Below are 22,575 nucleotides of genomic sequence, written 5' to 3' on the forward strand. Positions count from 1 at the left end.
TTAAACGCTGAGTACGGCAGACCAGTAAATAGCTGGCCATAGAATATTCTTCGTATTTCTAAATTTCTAAATCGAGTTCTGGGATTCTTTTATACAGTTCAAAGAAAAGAATTACTTTACATTCTTTGACCTGTATTATGCTGAACTGGAAAGTTACATCATCTAAATATCAAACTATTTAAAATGTCAAAGATTATGATAGATTTTTAACTTATACTTTCTAATGTTTTGCTATTGTCTTCAGTGCTTGTGAACAGTGGCAAAAATCTTAAAATTCCCACTGTAAACACTTCTGCATTTTCTGTAACCCTTTACAAAAGTCCATTCTGAAAGCTACAGACTACTGTGCTTATTACTATTCTAATGCTTACTCTGAAATGGTGAGATATTTGAGTATTTGAGAAGGCAGCTATAAAATACATGAATAAATGAATCTTCAATTTAAGTTGCAGTACCTTATGAAGGGAGGAGACATAAAAAAGATTTTAATTTCTTGAGAGTAAACTTTTATATTATACTACAGACACAAATTGTTCCCATGCAACCTTGTAACTCTAAGTTATTACTTTTTGATGTACATGAGAACATAATAACCATAATTTTTCCTTATTACACATCTATGTAAACCTCTGTGGTTGACATACGTTTCTGATTAAAAACTCCCCCCAAAAATATTTAATGTTTCATAACATGTTTGAGTCCATCTAAGACAGAAATGCACCACATTTTCTTATACAAACCAGGCTTCCCAATTACTAAAAGAATGTAGGTTTTTTCCCTATTTGAACATAATTTTCTCTAATTGTTATTCATTACCCTGCTGTTTAGGTAACAAAAATCACAGAACAATGATCTACAAAGTTTAAGTAAGTTTTGTGATAAAATTTGGAGGCATTTTTTTCAGCTGCTAATTACTTCACAAGCAGTGAAATTCCAATTTCTTATTTATAGAAACATTCACATTGTAGGACCACAAATGCTTTGTGGACTTTCTAACCATGAGACCAAAATATGCCATTTTAATGAAACTCCTTGTCAATGAGGTTAGATAGTGAAAGAAAAAGAGAAATAAGCAATGGGGTATAACTTTATTTTCATTTTAGGATTCCTGCTGCGACTTTAAGCAAATAAAAAAAAAGACATGAATATCGTTAGCAACTCTATGAATTTTTTAATAAAGTATCTTAATCAAAAATGTCTATTTCAGAAAGATTTTTTTTGCCCAAAAGTCAGTGCTACCAGAATTCCTTTTTTTATTTTCTGTATTTTCAATATATTTTTGTGCTTTTAATTAACAGTATTATCAAAATGCTTGACAATTTTATATTTAGCAGATCTTGGTGTTCACTAGCACCACTAGTGTGTTCACTAACACAAAATGTTCATTTAGAAAAAGAGGAACAAAATGAAAAACTCTGATTCAAGATCTGTGATATCACTAACATTTGATATTATCATTTCTCACAGGAAGTGGAGTCTTTTTTTTTCCTTTAGGTGTTGAAACACAAATGAGGTAGATCTTCCCTGCTTTGCAGCTACTGTTTATATGAACAAAATGTACAACAGTTTTTCTAGTACCAGCTTTCAAACAGGTACACTTTGTTTTCTTGCTAGTGCTCAGTGTCTCCTAGGAGATGGATCACATTGTCAAAGGGTATGCAAAACTAAAAATCAAGGCAGAAGTTATTAACTGGCTGAGGTTGTTCTTAATGTCTACCTTCCCCTCAAGCAAAGCAGGGAATCTGAATCGTAAGAGCAAGAACACAGACGTGGAAAGGAAAGAAAAATTAATTCAACCATCTGTTTTGCATCTAACTGAATGAAAGAATACCAGGAGAGAAGGAAATTCAAGTAGAAGGAGGGGGGGAAAAAAAAAAAAAAAAAGAAGACTTCATAAAATAAAAGCAATTAATAAGTAAGGAGAGTATTTACCAAATCATAAATAGCCCCATGAGTTAATAAAGTAGCGCCACGAGGTAGCACCACCGAAACAGCAGGACTCTCGAGACCTCCGCACGCTTCAGGTGCTGTAGGTCTGTTCCGCAGCATCAGACACCCGCACTCGCGTCTCCTGGGGCTGCGTCCTCCTACCCACCCACCTTGCCCTTGGGCTAGAAGATTCTCAGGATGGCTCGTCAAAAGCCAGAGGACCTGGAAGACACCTGTGGGGAGGAGACCAACAAACTGTGGCTCTCAAGGCCTAGCATCCCAAGAAAGCTGCCCAGAAAACGTGGAGGAAAGCAGGATAGTTTGTTTACAGTTTTTACTTTTACAGAGGTTAATGGACTCCAGGGCATTCTCACAACACATTTCGGTTTGACAAATCAATATTTTCCAGTGAAAAATTGCTCCATTTGGGGAATTCCTGGCTAGGATTATTTAGACTGGTTTTCAAGAAAAACAGACACTTTAAATATTAGCTGTTCCACTCACTTTTTGATATAAAAAATTTTGAAGTGCCTAAAGAATAAAAAAAAGCAGTTGTCAACTGTAGTGATGCATTATTATTACATCTTTGAGAGGGTTTATAAAAAGAAGTATGATTTTTCTCCTTTTTGCACTGAAATAATTTTTCACTAAATATATTAGTCCTCCGGAAGAATGATATTTTGTCAAATGTGGTGGTTTTCCCTCATGTTTGCATTGTGCCCTCTTTTTCTCTCTCACACACACACACACACAAAAAAAGCCACGTGCACATACATGCACATGCACACTCCTGCCTGCTCTTCCAGAGGCTTAACTGACAGCCAGTCTTGTTCCAAAATCCACCATTTTATAAGAACGATACATTTTCTTTTTCCCCACAGCACTAAATGACTCAAAAAGGGTCGGCTTCAACATAGCTGTCATTGCAGTGCCTTGCATTTCTGCCCACTTGCCTCGTTTGCAAAGGGGAGGGTGACAAGAAATCAGGAAGGACGAGTGGGTGGCGGTGGTTGGTTTCTATTTGGAGGAAACTATTTGGAAAACTGTAGAGTTCTTTTATCTGTCAATGATATAACAGAGTCTGACATGCCTAGCAGTAGGCAGAAGCAGCTGTCAGTAGTAGTATAATTTATTAGTATCTCTTTTTGAATAAGAGGGCTGACAGACTAACATGGGAGCAAAGGGGAAATGTGCCAAGTCATCGTCTTGCACCTCAGGCTCAGACTGCCGATAGCCCACCGTGGAGTGTACACAGCATTAAATATGTATTGATTAATTCAGTGGCACAGTCCACCGACCGCATTGTCAGTGATAAGGAAAATGGCTGAGGCATCGCTTCCTCTTGTAGCTGCGAGAGAGTCCCACGCCCAACACCCTGACTTCCAAAATCCTCACCAGGAATAGCTAGAGTTGTCTACAAACAAGATGGCCTGGAGGAAGATTTTTTTTTTTTTTTGTACGTGTTGTAAAGCAAAACCAAATTGACAATGAAAAAAAAGAGGTGTGATGGATAAAGAAAGTGATTTAAAAACCACACAGGCAGTAATTATTACCTAATAATTATACAGTAAGAAAATCAATTTGATTGATGACATTGTGCTGCTGTTGTTTAAGATCTAGAGTGAGTATCATCCAAAAAAAAAGAGGAAATCAATTGTCCGTGCTTATTAGATAAACATCAGAAAGCAGTAGCAAACAGAGAACACCTGCTTTTTTAGTTCTTCCTACTACTTTGGGAAGTGTCAGAAGGAAGGTGACTCAAGAGGACTCCTCAGAGTGCCCCCCCACAGCTCCGCACGTGGGGTCCACGCCAACACAGACTTGTGGTAGCTACTAAATGCTGTTTAAAAAGACACCGCTTCACGTCACTGTTAAAAAGCCAACATTTCCCCACGTTACTTCCTGCAGTATGTAAGTTGTCTTTGTGGCTGGGTTTTTGAGGAGAGTTTTTTTGAAGGAGGTTTTTTTTTTTTTTTTAACCCAGCCATAGCAGTTCATGAACAAAAAGTAATTATAGTAACTCCATGGTAACAGCTGGTAAATAATAATGTCTTAATGGGGAATCCTGAATGTGTTATACTGGGGGACAATCAAAATACAAAAGACCAAGCAATCTTTAGGAATTTATGCCTCCAAGTATCATGAACATGATTGCAGGCAAGAGCTGCTTCAGTACTTCAGGTTCATTATCTTAAAGAGCTTATTGTGAGCCTTTTCAAAGTCTTTGCCATGCAACAGGGAAACAGAAACTGAATTAACAACTGCCTCAACTTGATAATGAAGCCAAAGAACAATTCCTAATTCAATCTATTGTTAATTGATACTGTGCTATTAATGTGGGAGAAAAAGGTAGCAGTGATTTAGGGGAAGGTTTAAGTGGTAATGGTTTTGTTCAGGCTCTCTGTGGTCCTACAAAAAGAGTGAAACCTTATGCTGAAGGATTTTTGTACAATTCTCTCCTTTTAATCTTCTCAGCTGGTGGAAAATATGCATCTTTAACAAGAACTGCATGAATCGTGATTTTATGCAGCTAAGATCTGAAAAATGCATTTCAGTGAAATGCATGCAAAGATTTTGCTGATTCTAAAAGATGAGCAGGTTCAACTTGCGCCTGCTGGACTTTCAGAAACAGGCATCTATATTAACATTTCTGCACTGGACTCAGTCTTCTCCTCTACCCTCTCCCAGTGATGGAAAAACTAAAGGTACTATTTAGTAATCTTATCAATTAAATACATGAAGAAACCTGATTATAATTTAATTTCAATAATAATTTTAATAATTTTAATTGGAATATTGGATTTATTTTTCAAACAAACAAAAAAAAGTGAGCAATTTTAAAGCCTCAACTTCATAGCTATGTAAACCTTGGAGATTACATTAAAATTTCCTGGGAACATGTTATTCCATAACTAGTAATTTTAGTTTCTTACAACTTCCTTTGAAGTAAAGTAGTTTGTACTGGTGACCATTCAATAGAGTGTTTGTCGCTGAGCCTTTGACCTGATCTGTTCTCTCAGTTCCTGTATTGCTAGAGCTACGTCTTTTTCAGATGAGTGTTAATTGATTTGTTGTACTGGGAACGTTGCACAACTTTTTTCATGCACTACATGTGGGAGGAAAGAGCTTTCTGTACCTGACTCAGAGCTGTCAAGTGGTCCTTGTCGGTGGGGGGGGTCTCCTGAGGTATTTAATGGCAGTCTTGTCTCCCAATGGGTAGATTATAGATCATCCTATGGAAATACTAAATAATCTGAAATGCATACTCTTAAAGACATACAACTTTGTTCTCCGTATGTACCATATTCAGAAATTCTAAATCAATCTTTCTCTTTAGGATGGAAGTGAACTCTTTATTCTGGGAACATTGTAGGCTTTGCAGAGACAGAGATTGTGCCATTACCAATCTTTCATATGTATAGGCATTTCTGAAGCCGAAAAGTGACACAGAGTGTATCAGCCTCATTGAGAAGCAACAGTCTGTGTAAAAATGCCCTCTTGTATAAAAATATTTTTCTGCAGCTGATAAGAATACTCAGATTTTATTTCAGCCTCCCAAAAACTTTTAGACAATTCATTTGTAGTCTCGGTTTTGTGATCACATCTTAATTCTGGTGTGTGCTTTTATCTCTAAACTACTGAAAAACAAATGTAAGAAACAGTATAATAAAAAACCACACTAGAAATACAGCCTTAGCTTTATAGTATAAGGAAAAAAAGAACATTTGGTTCTGAAAATTTTCAGAAGCAATTTTCTCAAGGATTTCAATGTAAAAAAAGAAAAAAAATCTTTATTCCAGAACCACGAAAGCTTGAATGGAATCCCCCAAACTACTCAAAGATAGAATGTTCAATTAATTTCTTACACTTATTAGGAAAAAAAAATATAGCAGGCAAAGGAATGGTGATTATATGCCAACTATCTATCCTAACTCCAGAGCAAGTCAGACACTATAAAAGAGCATATTTTTTTTCTTAACCGTGTTATTTAGGGACCTTAACAAATGGGTCAGTGGTCCCCTCATCACAGTTAATGTTAGGTTATGTGAGAAAAGGCTTGTCTCCACACACATGAGGGAGAACAAGGTCCCGATGGTGAGCAGGGGCATCCCAGTATCCCAGTCAGAGGTATGAACCCCTGCCCTGGACGCCCAGGGCTATCCTAGGGGAGGTTCAGCCCTGGGGACCGGGGACACCCCACGGCAGGGACAGCTTTTAAAAGCATCTCACGTGTGTGTGCGTGGGTCTGAGTGCCAGCACGGGACCGTGGGTCGGAGGGGCCGTGTGTCTGGGGGTCAGCGACTGGAGACACGGCGTGCGTGCGCATGGTGTGGGTGCGCATGTCAGTGTGGGAGCACCAGGGAACGTCAGACTGGAGTATCCTGTAAGCAGAATAAAAGACTTGGGAGCCAGGTATTGGAGGTGCCCTAATTCAGGGCTGCGTGCTGGAGACACCAGAAGGTCTGCTTGTTGGCTACTGGTGGGACCAGGAGGTCCAGACGACTGGCTGGGGAGTCACTGGGGTCTGGGGTTCAGCTGCTGGTGCAGCCATAGGTCTGGACCAGCTACTAGACAGACCTGTTTACATGTGTCCATGCAACTGGGAGATTAGGGGATCTGGGGACCAGCTCCTGGGTCTCTAAGGCCAGTTACCAGAGGCATCCACATTGTATGTATTTATAAATATGTATATATATTCTGCTAATGAGCTTTTATGCTGATTCAAGGGAACAGCATGAAGCTGTTGGTGCTGTCTGCATTTGAGCAACTGCTGCTTTTTCTGTCTGTGTTGATCTGTGCAGCCAACCACGTGTATATGTACCGTGTGTGTATGTATAAGTGTGCCTGTTGGGAACAGACACCCCGCTTCACTCCCAGCTGGACTGGGGGACATGGAGCTGCGGCAGCCTTGCCTCTGTGGAAGTACCAGATTCAGCAACTTCTAACAGTTAAGACCCATGGGACAAATGTACAATTTAAACGTCATTACCTTCCTTCCAAGAAAAACCAGAAGAATTTCTCGTAAATTGGTTTTATGTGGATGCTGAGAAATCTTTGCTTAACCAGAAAATCTCTTTTGTAAATAATGACTTCAGAGACCTTCAGGCAATTTATAGTTGGCTGAAATGCACATACAAACAGGAAGAGGGGTTTTAGATTTAAAGCAAGATGTTAAGTCTCCGGGGGCCCAGTCTATAAAGGTATTTAGTAGTTAAGTTTTCCTTGGGGGGGGGGGTCAATGTAGACATCAGTTATTGGGGAAGACAGAGTGCATATGTCTTATCATTGCTCAGACTAAGACTCCTTAGGGTGAGTCGGTATTTGTCTTGGGAAGACTCATTTTTGAAGACAGCATTCAAACTATCAGCTAAAATGAGACCTCATTGCAGCAATGCATACTTACTGCCCATTTTAATTTCTCAGAGCTTTGTATGGAGCTTGAGATCAGCAGCTATTTGACCTGAGTTACAACAACTTGTCTTTGTAAGAGGATGCACACCTATCTGATCCATTTTCTGTCATCTTCATGATAATGAACTCTCTCTGGGCAAATACAGTCTTCCCGCTAAGGTTCCCCTGTGCAGTTCAAGAACCCATGTGTATACAAAGACTTCTTTTTTGTATATCCTTTCTGTTGTTTCCCTCTCCAGTGTAAATAATTCAGACCTGAACTGTTTGTTGTGTATAAAGAAAATTTAAGTGAAAGCTCCAAGTTGTCTGAGATGCTTAGTTGCTCAAGGGATTTTTTAATCGTCATCTGAGCCCTCTGAGATACAGTCAAATAACCTACATCCCAAGTACAATGCACCATCATTCCCAAATGTATACATTATTTTATGAGCTTACACCAAGTGTGACAATTTCAGTGCATATAAAAAAAAGTCATGATTGAATGGCCCTTGAGACCCACCCTACATTTTCCTTTCATGAAATTATTGCAATGAGAATACACAGCTATATTCTCTTCAGACTTTACAAAAAAAGGATTTTTTAAAGATGATTTCTACAACAGAAAGTCTCTGCACAGCACTGCTTTATTAGTTCTCCAGCACACTTTTATCAGCTTCCTCCTGAGAGCAACTCTATTACCATTTCTCTTTGGAGAAGTACAACCTTTCCTTATAATCCTAAGGTCACACAGCTCAGTTGAGTGCTTAGCTTTTAGGTGGTGTCTCTTTGAGCCGAGTCTATACCTTGGCTATGAAATAACCTTATCCTTACTGACTGGCTGATTTGAAAGGGCTTCCCCTTCCAATCAGTTCTGCGTACGACCCATAAATGTAGCGAAGCTTGTAAACTTCTTCACATACTTACCTGCAGATAAGGGGCAATTTGTTTCAGTAGGACAAGACCAGAGATTTTCAAAGGAAAGGAAAAACTAAGTATCTGTCGGGGTGAGCATGTCTAAGTGACACCCCTTGCACTCCTCATCCCTGGCTGCCAGCCCCCACAGAGGTGGGATATATTTGCCACTTGCTACTCCCTTCATCTTTCCTCGCGGTGGATGTGGTTACACTGGGCCATTGCGTTTTATTGCCTGTTTTCATAGGTTGTTGCTGTCTTTTTTTTAGATCGAGAACTTATGCCGTCTCTTGCCTGTCTATCACTTTTAGGTCAGGCATATTTCTCCCTTGTTGCTTTTGATGAGGTAACTTTTACTGTTCTGTAGCTATTACTGTCAATACACTAAACTGAAGATGTCATTCTGATAGGGGACAGAGAAGGAAAGAGAGGGAATTCCTAAATTTTTAAACCCTGGGAAATCTACCATAGAATTTGTGTTTAAAATTCAGAATATTTCTGATCTCCTAGTTCCTTTTGAGGAATTAGAAACCAGCCCAGCCCTCCTTCTGCCAGCTTCAGCATACTTACCTGACAGTGAGAGCCTGGAATTTCAACAAATATTTTGGTACCCATTTTTCTTCCCTCTTTCTTTCTCAAAATGAGCATATCTCATTTGAGAGACACTGTCTTCATCACTTGAAGATACTGTAATATTGGCAAATGCTTACAGGTTAAAATTCATATTTTTCCTACTTTTCCATGCTTTTAAATGCAATGTAATTTTTTTACCTAGTTCTGTTAGATAGTTCTCAGTCTTCATCAGGGTACATCCGTCCCTGCCCATTATGCCTTGCCATCCTTTCTTTGTTTCTTGTTGTGAGACTCCCTGGATAAGGATGTAGCTCAATTCCTTGATGATGGAAAAAAGGCAATCTACTTTACAGGTTTCAGGTGTTCACTCCAAAAAAAAGAGATTCTGACACAAATTAAAGACGGTCAGAAGTTCCTACTGCAAACATCAGAGGGACTAATTTCAGCTCTTTTCTTTCCTTCTGCTCTCACTTTAGAGGGACTGAACAGAGGGAGCTTACAGCTCCTGATAAAACAATTTGCTATCCTCTTCACTTTTGCAACCCAGAAATGGTCTGTAAACTACAGTTTAGATAACTGTGTTTAAATCCTGTGTCTGAAGTAATCCCTGCAGTTTCTGTAATGAATAATTCCAGATTTCCTACCTCACACCTCTGTGAGGTGAAAGGACGCTGTTGTGTACCAATTCATGTACACCATTTCCACTTGTCTTGCATTGTTTCCTATGTGATAATATGCAAGTTTGCCTCAATAGCCCCAAACTGGTAATACAAAGAAAAAAATACTCATTTAAAAAGAGCTCTCATTGATAATATATATGACTAGCTCTTTTATGCAGTTATATTTTCAGCCACTTGAGTGCTTTGATGTTTTTTACATTTTTCAGATTCTTTATAACAGTGCTAACAGAACACTTCAAACTTCAGATGAGGAGTAAGCCTGAGGGCCTAGTGGCAGCAAGCTTGTGAACTGAAATTAGCACACTGTGAAGTGCATGCTTGCCATCATTTAGAACTATGGTGAACAAACAGTTACCCATTAAAAGTCAATGTCAATACATACGACATTTGTAAAGGCTTGACTATATTTTGGATCAAACCCAGTAAAGTATTTCTGGCAGAATTTTAGTCTTTCAAAGAGCCAAAAGTTCATTTCAAAAGAAATTCTTAGCAAATTCAAAAAAGCCTTGCTTGAATCTAGAGCAATTATCCTCTAATTTCCACTCTTTTTTTCTGACTATTGTTTCTGTCTTTTACTATTATCCAAAATAAAATAAAATAAAATAAAATATTTTAATTAATGGAATCAGACATTTTTCCATTATTGCTTTGATAGCTTCTGCATAATTTTTCTGTCAAACAATCTGTTCATTTTTATTCTTTCAATACACTATATATATTCATCGATACTAATGTTGGGTCTTCAGTGTATTTATATTTTGAACCTTTGAACCTTTAATCCATTCAAGCAATATAATTTGTAGATCAGACTGATTCTAAATTTTAAGCTATGTGTTCATAGTTCATAAAACTTCATTACGATGCATTTTTAGATCAGCTAAGCTGATGTTCTATATATCAAAGTCCCATTGACCTCCTATATACCAAGGTTCCTAATGTGCTCACATTTGACCAAGCACTTTACTTTACATTCTTTTTAGAAAAAAGAGCAGTGGTATGCTGTAGGTCAACCAAATGAAAGATCAAGCTGCCACCAATCCCTTCAAATCTTTCTATGGTAGGGTTTCATTTATACAATATATGCCAAAATGATACTAACCTGCCATACAAATTCTCTGTTCCAGACAGCAGCTTAATCATGACTAAAAGATCCCTTCATAACCATAAACTAACTGATTAACATGAGCTTTAGTATGTAAGCAAGATTAGGTTTCTGAGAAACAGGATTGTCTACATAATCTCATATGTTAGTTACCTCTGGTTATCTCTGATAGTGACTAGTCTCTGATATGAAAAAGGATGGAGAAAATAACATAAAATAAGATCTATTTGACTAACTTTGCATCAAGAGAAAAATGATTTCTCAAACTTACAGACAACTAGATGAAGCCTTTAAACAGGAAATTTTTTCACAGTAATTACATTTATGCAAATCAGTGGATATCTGATTCATAAGTACAGACATACACAGCTGAAGACCAGGGGACGCTCACAACCAAGAACACAAATCTTTTGTATCTTTAAACATTTTGTTTCCCAAACTGGAGTAAAACTTACTCTTTGATAAAGAAACCTAATCTCTCCTAGGAAGATTTCAGTCAAAAGTAACACTAGATCCTTAGCACTCTATTTAATATCTAATTACCTCACAGCTAGGAAATTACATCTTATTTCAAGGTTGAGTTTGTCTAATTTTAGTTTTAAGCTCCTGGATCTCGTTACGTGTTTGTCATCAGCCGTGAAGAACCTCTGTGCACTAATATTTTTTGCCATGTTCTTTCATTTAGTGACTGAGTCACCTCTTGAAGTTCTCTTTGGTAAAGTCAAACTTTTTAAGACTTACATCATAAGATTTATTTTCCAGTCCAAGAATCTTTTCTTTCATAATATTTACAAATCATTCTGATGTTCCATATTTCCTTTAAAGAATGGGCATAAAAATTAGACCCAGCATGGTATTCCAGTGGGTACAATAGCTTTGCTACAAAATGACCAAAGCAGGAGCATTTCCCTGTGTATAAATTTTACTCCTACTTTTCTATATCCAGGTATCTCATTAATCCTCATAACATTAAAGTAGAGGCTTATGCTGAGATTATTAGGTGTCTTAGTCACTGCCTTCCAAGACAGTCTTTCACGCTGTCCTTATTTGATTTTCCTCAGTGGAATGGTTTGTATTTTGCTATTGAATACACTTTTTGTTAGAATGTGACCAGCCCGCAGCATCTGAGAGGCAGGATGGTCAGTCAGAAGGAATCACACTGATCTGTTGGAAAAGCATGAGTTTCTAGGACTAGAGTAAGCAAGTAGAAGATGGATACTCATGGAAAACCAGATCTTCTTCACACACTCTCCACCATGGTAAATATACATTTGAAATTCCATATGCAATGCATGGAAAGAGTTGTGTCCCTACTATAGCAATAACAAATCCAGTAAACTGGTCAGGGAGCCTTGTAGTCGTAGACTCACAGAACCACAGAATGGTAGAGGCTGGAAGGAACCTCTGGAGGTCATCTGGTCCAACCCTCCTGCTCAGGCAGGGTCACCTAGAGCTTATTGCCCAGGACCATGTGCAGATGGCTTTTGAATATCTCCAAGGATGGAGACTCCACAACATCCCTGGGCAACCTGTGCCAGTGCTTGGTTACCCTCAGAGTGAAAAAAGTGTTCCCTGATGTTCAGAGGGAACCTCCTGTGTTTCAGTTTATGCCCATCGCCTCCGTCACTGGGTGTCACTGAGAGGAGCCTAACTCTTTTCTTTGCACCCTCCCTTCAGGTATTTATATCCATTGATAAGATCCCCCCTGAGCCCGGTCTTCTCCAGGCTGAACAGCCCCAGCTCTCTCAGCCTTTTGTCACGGGAGGAATGCTCCAGTCCCTTCATCATCTTTGTGGCCCTTTGTTGGACTCTGCCCAGTATGTCCATATCTCTCTTGTGCTGGGGAGTCCAGAACAGGACCCAGCACTCCAGACGTGGCCTCACCAGAGCTGAGTAGAGGGGAAGGACCACCTCCCTCAACCTGCCAGCAAAACTCCTCCTAATGCAGCCCAGGATACTATCAGCTGCCTTTGCCTCAAGGGCACATTCCTGGCTCATGTTCCACCAGGATCCTTTGGTCATTTTCTGCTAACTCCTCCCAGTTTTGTATTAATTAGCTAATAGAAAACATCAAGGAGATGGCTGGTTTTAAAGATCATACCTCTACAAGCTTTAGCTACCAAACTGGTAACAAGCACTCTGTAAGGGAAAAAGAGATCCACAGTTCTATGAATAAACTTTCTTGAAATTAGTTGTCTGTCAGGTGAATCCTTCATTATTTAAAAAAAAAAAAAAACCAACATAAAAAAAAGTGGAGGGATACCACTTTCTCTCTCCTGTTTTCTCTGATCCCACACACAAGAGTTGCAAGGAAAGCCATTTACTTATGGAACTTAATAAACGAGAGATAAAAATGTTAAAGCGTTATGGGGAAAAAATAGTACAACCAAAATAAATAGGTTGGCACCTAAGGAAGTGCTTTCAGTAAGCACCATATCATAAGCAGTTGTGCTGTGTTTTCACAGATGGCTTCAAAAAGCATGAGAACCCCCCAGCCTTTTAGCCGGGGTGCTGACAAGTGAAGAATTTCCGAGTGCTCATTCTTCCTTTTCCCCTCTGTGCATGACCTCAGCCAAAGCTGCCATGGATAGAAGTGTCCTTTCCCATTAAAGAGTAATCAAAAGGACTACAGAAAGAAAAATATTAGGGGCAAGGCCAAAGAGCAAGGGACAGGCATTAATTGGTGAAGGTGAAAGTGATACATGTCCATGAATTAATATCTAATGACACATACAAAGGTCTTTAGTGTGCATTAAATTTAGACCCTCTCTTACTGTTAATTCATGGTGTGAAAGCCTAATGAAGCTCTGAATTTTAACTGAGCATAAATAGGTATGAATATATATGATAAGTATATAAATGGGGCTCTATTATCTCTGGTGGTTATTTTAGAGGAATGTTCAGCTTATTCAGAACTAATGGAGACGCAAACTAAACATTGTTATTTGGTCATATTTGTTCTGAGGGATACTAACCCATGGCTTCTAATAACCCATGGCAAACATAATATAAAATATAGATACTTCTTTTGCAAGGTTTTATTACTCCCTCCAGTTATTATTTAGCAATACTGATTGTAACTTACAGCTTGCCTATGCTTTCTTCATGACTTTTCTTAAAGTTAGGAATGACTTTTTTTTGGTAGTCAAGGATAGTTCTAATCTACAACTTGATGTGGGATGGCAGATTCCAATCATCGAACACAATTTTCAAATTGTTAACATCCTTAGAACATCAAAAACAACAACAATAAAAATAATGCTCAAGGGTTATTAGCAACAGTGAAAAAGACTGGTTTACAACTAACACTGATCTTTGGTAAAACTGCATAAAATCAAAAGTGTGTCCATTATTTAAAGGATATTCAACACAGAGGGAGCAATGCCTGAGATGAATAAACCTTTCTTTCCAGAATGCAACAGACTTCAAAGCTTCAGGTTTTATATTAAACTTTTCAGTGCTTCCAGCTGCTCACTTTGCTGTTGAATAATTTTATTAGGTTGAACTTCAATAATTTCACCAACAACTGGAAAATTTATGAAATCATAATTATAACTTCCTCTTTTCTTAAACAAATGATAGTATATATTCTGTAATTGAGATGGTAAGTGACTATAAAGGGTCCCACTTCAAACTGTAGGATTCATTTTAATTTGCTTATTATTTTGCCAGAATTTAATCAATTGAGCTGACATTTTCTATGTTTGATCTCTAGCACACACTGTTACAGGAAAAAAATGAAAAAAAAAAAAAATCATCCTGTAAGCTCATTATTACTGAGAAGAAAGACAGATAAAAATATGTTTATTCCCAATACTAAATTTCTTACACCTATACATGGAGTTCTAGCACATCCGTGCTTTGTATCTGGAATGTGGCAGTGGGTATCTCCAGTGCAAAGCACGTACCCGTCAGCGGCATACCTACGCAACTCCCTTCAGTTACAAATGTCTGAGAATTGTTGCTTGCATGTATTCCATAAGAGAAGTGTAATCAAATTATCTGATAATTCAGTCAGTTGAGCAAATTCTGGCTTCACCGACCTTCACCAGAAGAGGACGTGCTCTCAACTATTGCTAACCTTGAGTTCCAGCAGAGCTGTAGCAGTTAACAGGCATGTCTTCAGGTGGCAGAATGTTATGCTATGTTGGAAATCCTGGAGGAGATTGTATGGTTTTGGCTTGCTGGTACGACTAGTGATGCACAACTGACAGCCTTTTCACTAAACTGCTCATATCCCAGCATTATTTGGAGGGAAAATCTTTATTCGGTCTACTCAATAATTAAGAATGAGTATAATATCATTGCGGTTGACAAGGAAAATACCACATTGAAAGCTTAACTTTAAAACTTGTCGATGACCTGCACAGTAAAGGAGCTGTCAGCATAAGTCCATGGGATGGAATTCGCTTTTTCTATTTTTCCTTAAGCAAATTGACTTAGGAATTTACAAAACAAAGAAGTATACTGAAGGAACATATCAGCTACAAAGTCTATCTCAGATATTTAAGGGTGCCAGAATTACTGTTTTTAAGGCATTAATAACTGCCCTTGCCTGGGCAGGGGCTTAGTGAAGCAATCTCTAATTCAGTATTTCATTTTTTCTTCTATTTCTCTGATTGGCCTCTGCAATTTGCAATGTGTAGGTTAGGTAGCACAAGAGGGAATGGCACAGCCACCCAGTATTTTTTTATTTCTTCCTTTTTTTAATGCGCAACACTTCCTGTGAATGACTCACCACCCCTTTGGGAGCAGAACACCAATACTATGACATTTTACTATTAAAACAATAAACCATATTAGCCCTGCTTCTTGGCCGCTCAATTCTTTTTCAACCTTGTTGAATTTAAAATGAAGGTAGCATGTAAAAATGAGCCAGGCTGAAAACATTTTTGAAGGTGTTATACTTCGTGTTGATCTGCTCATTACACATGCGAAAGAGAAAATCTGTAGATCCTGAGAGAGTTATTCTGTTGTACCTTAAAAAAAATGTGGTGGTGCCTGCAAAATGTAGACATTTTGGACTGACATTATGGTATTATGTAGCTCTAGTTGACTTCTTTGGCTAAGTATATAAATAAATAAAAAATTAAATTACATGAATAGTTGAAGAGTGAGTTTGAGTGAATAAACACAATGGACAACTTTTCCTGGGGAAACAACAAGGTTCAGTCAAAGTTAATAAGACTTTGTAACAGATATCTAATAAAATTGAGTATAGATTTAAATGAAACTCTAGGTATACAAAAATCATTGGACCGATATAAGTATAGTCAGCTGTGTTTAACATATTCATAAATGGTAAACATCACATGTATGCACATGTAAAATGCTGGCTAACAGACACCTTACCTTGGAACAGGTGCAAAACCACAAAGGAAATATTGTTCCTTCCAGTACCAGCATGAACATTTCTGAATCAATAGCTCTATCACAGTTTGATCAGGTCTTTTATGTGATGTATTTACCATCACGACTCCGCTTAATTCCTATCAATCTGCACTAACCGTAACTGAAATAGTAATCCAGCTTAAAAGATTAATTATGTATAATTATTTAATAAAACATCGGTATACCTAATTTAAGTAATAACAACTATTTCTTGGTTTAATATTAATAAACTGAAAAAATATTTTATATTCACTATCTCTAAGATGCCCAACATTTCATGTAACCAATCCAACTTTTTTTTTTTTTTTTAAATAATATTGACATTGCTATTAATCTAGCAGAAAAATACCTTCTCCAAATGGCAACTGATGTCATCATTCTCCTGGAAAAATTAAAGATTTAAATTAAAGACAGTCAGAAAGAAAACATTTAGAAAACAAACATGTAGCATAACTTTGAGAAATAAATGGAGGCTGACACAATAATGATGGTTTTCTGTGCTTTCATCTTGCATTTTTCTGGTTGTCTTGTTTGTTTCTTTGTTTACAAGGCCATATACACAGTATTATTCTCATAAATCTACTTCCAATGCTTGATTTTTAGTTACTGAGTAGGCATAGGTGCTATTGACTTCAGTGTTGCTATTCGACATTTCTGAAATGACATTCTTGTTAAAGCACTGGGAAATTTAGATTGCATAGATTGTGAGAGTCTGGCCCTCATAGATGTATTTGCTTTACTAATGAATGTCAGGAGCAGGCAAAATGACTGATAGCTGGGAAAGCATCTATGTATTGAAGCAAGTTAAATGAAAGGAAAACAAAGCAAAAAGCAAGAGGCAGTGTATCCAAATGGGAAATGGCACTGAGAACCTGAAACGAGGGAAGGTGAGAGTGACAATCAAGGCAACAAAGAAGAGACCTGTGGTGTACCCTGCAGTTAAGTATGAATTAGACAAAGAAGGTGAAAATCATGTGAATATCATCCACTGAAGACATGTTGCTAAGATATCACCTTCCTCCACATAAACATGACACCTAAAGCCCTAGGCTGCTATGATACAAAATCCATATAATGGGGTTTACATCTATTGGAGAAGGAAAGTGGAAGTCCTCTGGGTGACCAGTCAGGTAGAAGTGTAGGTAGAAGCCAACACTGAGAAGTGAAGTGGAAGGTTTTTTCCTCTAGGCTTAAAAATGTGGGCAGGGCAGAGGATGCTACTGGGGGTGTGGGAAATTGAATTCTTTACCAGCATATCCTCCGAGTGGAAGAGACAAGCAGTCTGGCTTCTGGGGAGCCACTGAAGTTCAGTGGCCACAAATGACATGGTGTTGCTCTGGCGAGAGCCTGGTAATAGGCTTTAGGGACTGAAATTCATTGGAAAATGATAGCAAGTAAATTTAAAATGTATATACCAAATGTGTATTTATAAGATACAATTATCCTTTCGCAAGCTGGAATTCACAGTCAGTCTGGCAATACCATATTAATTCTATCAAGTTTCTATTTCTTCCGGAGTTGATCTGAACTTGCATTTGAGCTGAAATTTGCATTTTTACTTTTTTAGTCAGGCAAATAAATAAACATATTTTTAAAATTTTGCCCTAACAAAATTCCCTCTAAGCTATTTTCCATTAGTACTCCTGAAAACAGATTATCCAGATGCATAGAAAATACACTGTTGTGGAGTTCTTCCAATTCACGATGGAGCTCTGGAAAAAAGTGTCTTTTAACTTGTCAAAATAAAAGTGTAGGAAACACTAATTAAAAATGTAACAGTTGAAGGAATATGAAAAGTTATCCATAAAGGAGATGTAGACAGCTGTGTGATTATTTCCCTTATTTGTAAATTACCTTTTGTATAAGCCAAATTCTAGCCCTTACTAGCTGTAATTTATTTCCATCACAAATAGAATGGTAAGTTATCCTAGTTTTGTAGAAGGATATACCTTTGGGAATATAATGAAAGATGTTCCTTGAAAGAAAAGCACTTGAAGAAGCTTTTTTTTTGTTTGCCCTTTTTTTTTTTTTTTTAAATTTTGCAATGAATCTGTGAGCTGGAGAACAGAAAATGCATGTATGCTGCTTCTTTATTTTGTCTTCTTGGAAGACAATCTGAATACCTGGAGTTACATTAGCTATACAAGTCCCTGTCCCTTCACTGGGGCTTGAAAGCTGATGAGTGAGAGGAGTTTGTTTATGCTAATACCCCCTTTCCCACCTCGCTAGGAGAACAAGTAATCTAATACTATGCCTTTGACATAATTATTGGAATATACTTAAAATAGATTCTGCTATTTCCATAAATTTAAATTTATATACTTTATAAATAAATAAATAAATAAATAAAGCCAAACCTATGCACAAGAATTGGTACTTACCTTAAATTACTTATTTTTCAGTCATTTTCCCTCTTACATTACCCTTTCTTTGTGTTTCTCCCTGTTCATCTCTCTGCCGTACAGCTATGTCTATTGTACTGCACAAGAGTGCAGCTACTGAAGATTTTTTCCTTTGATCCTGTTAACACAGTGGAAAAATGTACATTCCTTCCCAACAGCATAATTGTCCTTTTTTTTTTTTTCTTTCTCGGCTCAGTATGAGAACCAAAGCTCCTGTAGTTCGAGCAGTTGACAAAATAAAAATGAAAAGTCTATATATCTTTTCCATTTTTCTTTACAATACGAGTAATATTAGCAGAGGAGATCATATAACAAGCCCTGTAACTGCAGAGTAAACGAGATGCCTCTTAAATGGCACATCCTGGTGGAAGCAGAATGTGCCAATTAAATGATCATCCCAATTACAAGAGGCTCATGGGGATACATTGTGCTGGTGTGGTTTATAATCGCTTTCATTTCATGGATTGATTAAAACAAGCAACAGCATCAGCTCCCCATCTTGATTACCTAATAGGGATGATTTATTTTGTATCCATACAGGGATTCTTTCCTGTATCTGTGACAAAAATAGGGGAACTGTTTGTACAGTATGTGCCAAAACAAAAAATAACATTTTTACTCCCATGTGGCTCAGCTGAATTCTTTATGGTTTGCTGATGAAAACTCCATTGTCTGAGTAATACATTTTAATATCAGGGAAAGAATTAGATATTGAGCTCCATCTTGATCCTAGTGGAATTAACTGGAAGTATTTACCTTTGAACTGAGAGCAAAGCTCAAGACATTTTAAACACAGAAGGTGAAATCAATGACCAAAATCATGAGACCTCAGTGGAATGAGAATTTTATTCAGAAAAAATGCATGGAACTTATCACCTAAACCCAGAAATAAACTAATCCATCCTGTCCTCAAGTCAGATACCTGTCTCTGGAGAAACTTAGAAGTGCTGTGCACTCGTAGGGAAAAAATTAATTTTCTCACTGTTAAAAAAGTGTTAAGGAAGAGGTTGTTTACATGTCTATAATACTGTTTTACTGGATTTTACCCTTAAAAACCCCAAAAGAGCTCCCGAAAAGAAAAAGAAAAAAAACAAACCAACACAGATACTTTTATATATTTTCACAATTAGGATAATTCAAAAAGTAAGCTTTGTTACAGAAATGGGCACGTGTGACTGAAGCAAGCTGGTTATCTTATTGAATACTTTTGATGGTATGTCACTGACTTTTTAAAATTGGCTGAATCAAGCCAAATAGTGAGGTTATTCTTATCACCCACTTCAGGTCTTTCATTCTGGTGTGATGCAGAATACCTAAAATAAGTCCTTGTTTCTTATAGAATCAGTAGGTGACTCCAAGCAGCTAAATTAGATGCCTTAAATTACATGTTGTGATTACCTTGCCGAGAGTCAACAGGGAGGTGTACAGCTGTATGTTTTATTGATCGTGATTGTACACTAGATACTCACCGCACTCTGGAAACTTAAACCCCTACATTAGAGGAAACTTCAAAGTAAAACAGTACGGTACTCATCACCTTTCTCTACCTTCAAAATAAGCCAGGAGCTAATCAGAAGTTTCTACACTCATGACTTGACATTTCTCTTTTTTTAATGGAATACATAATTTCAATTTTGGGTACAGTCTTTATTTTAAATGACCTTTATTCTGGTTATTAAGACCCTTATTAAATCTAACCATTAACTCCAAGGATCTTCAAGATTTAAAGTAAGAACATACTTTGGTGGGTTAAACATGGGTCTGGGACCCTAAACTTACTTTTGTTTTAATAAATTACATTTTAATAAATTATTATACAAGAGAACATATATACTTATTTTTATAGTAACTTTCAGATCACTGTGTATAAAAAACTTTCATAGAATAAGTATCAACAGTAAATGTAAAACAATATGAATAAAACAGAAGAGACAATCAAAGGCTAAGGAAAAATATTTCCGCTGCCATTTAAAATATGTAAAACTCAGTAAAACATTGAGATAAGGTAGAAGTGATACATATGATACATAAGAATGCGACTGCAAAGGAGAGGTTCTTGTGCTGATAGCGATGAGAATGTGCAGGGTGAATACGCAGGGAGCATGTAGACAAAAGAAAGATTTAGAAGAAATTATGAGACGAAATCCTGCCTAGAAAAGTGCCTTTTCACTTTCACAGGACTAGCATTGCACCCAAACTCGGTAAAAGCAGGAGACATCACGGCAGGTTCCCATTACTCATCCTAACACGTTTACTTGCAGGTAAAGTCCTTCACCACGTCTTATCCTTATCCTTCCTACATATACCTATATAATAGATTGGCAGAATCATTTTATCTTCCTCCTCTTTGTGGATCATCATTAGAGGCTGCTGTACCTCCTCTCCTAGCTTTCCATCTTTTCCTTGTCTTTTTAAAAGAAAGCTCCTTTAGGAGACACTCCTGTCATGAATAGGGATCCAAGAATAACTGCTCTTATGTTTAGCCCTGAGCAGTTTAATGTTCCTTTCCAGTCCCAAGGGTAACAACCTGTTCCTTTTATCCCTTATATTTTATCTTTCTGTACAACCACTGCTTCTAGCACCATTTTTCTAATATTACTGCTTATCCTTGTGTAGCCTGCTTTGGAATGTAGTATGTTATCAGTTAAATACAGCTCCTGAAATTTCATTTTCTTTTCTCTCCAGGTATCAAAATCTAGTTAAGTAGTCCATTACAAGGGTTTCACCCCCATGGTAGGTTTCTTGGCTTTCATGACTCTTGAGGGGGAAATTTTCAATGCGGTGAATGAGGAATTACATGTGCAACTGCCATTGCTGTTAATGGGAGCGGTGGTGCGATTTCCTACACTTCACATTGTCACTTCACCCTTTGATGTCTAGGGCATGCTTCAGGGCAAAAACTAAGTTGTAAAACATTATAATTGACAATAGAATTTGAAAGAAATACATTTATGATTTCTTAAATTCAGCTTACATTGATTGACTTCTTAAGATACACAGAAAGCTGCGAAAAAATTATATAATCAGAAGGATAAATCAGAAGGATACCAGAAACAAACCTTCCAATATCTATTTCTAACATGTGCAATTTCTAGTGGTATCTAACGGCTTCCAAATTCCTAAGTCAGTATGCCTGTTGCAAACTTTCCTAAAGATATTTATATTTCTGATATTTAGATCCAGCATATTAAATATGCACAGATGTCATTTGATTACTTGATATTTCACAGAATCCTTTCTTTTTCACTAGAAGAAAAATCAGTTGTAAACATTGCTGCTTCAGAAAGGAATAATGTTGCCCTATGTTTATTAGAAGCTAGAGTTTACAAAAATAGATTAAAAGAAAACATTTAAAAGAATTGAAGGAGACAGTTTTTGTTTCTAGAAAGAAAAGAAAAAGGAAAAAAAAAATCTAATAACTTCCAGTGTATGACTACAGAAGTATTGTGGCATCCACCTCCAGAAAAGCTCTCATACACATATTTAACATTAAGGATATGATTTGTCAGATTACTCAAAGTTAGACTTTTGTTAAAAGCTGTTGTGGATCAAGCTCTGCTAAATTATCAGCAACATCAGTTGGCTCTCTATATGCCAACTTCCCTAATAGTATTCAATGCCAGCAGTGGTATTGCTAGGTATATAAATGGTATTCTACATTTTTAAATACAAATAGCAAGTCATGACTATAAGGCAGAAAACTGCAAAACATTTGATGAAGTTATAAACTAACGTGCCATCATTTTACATACTTAGGTGACAAAAATGAAAACATTTATTTCATTAAATTGCTTACTGAGGAAAAAAACCGCAGCACTTTTATGTTGGAAATTGTGTTAACTTATATTCTCATACTTGCTATTTCCCTACTAAACTAACACCTATTCTATACCCATGCCCTTTCTGGAAAGAAAAAAGGGGAAAAAAAAGTAAAAATCATTTAAGAATCCTGTCGACCCTTTTTATCTACTGCAGTTTGCTTTTTAGCTTGAGTTACCCCAATTCAGTAGATAAAAAACTCATGACAATTGTTTACTTGTAAGGGAAATTCAGAGGTTAACAACAATGATCGGTGGCAGGACAAATCAGAAGTACCTCTACTGAAATCTCTGCAACAACAGCTTCTCTATACTGTGGAAGCGATGGGAAAGCAAGGTTCTCTCTATAAAGTATAGCACAGAACCACCACTAAGAA

The sequence above is a fragment of the Aquila chrysaetos genome, chromosome 2, assembly GCF_900496995.4.
Source record: "Aquila chrysaetos chrysaetos chromosome 2, bAquChr1.4, whole genome shotgun sequence".
In the NCBI taxonomy this organism is placed as follows: Eukaryota; Metazoa; Chordata; class Aves; order Accipitriformes; family Accipitridae; genus Aquila; species Aquila chrysaetos.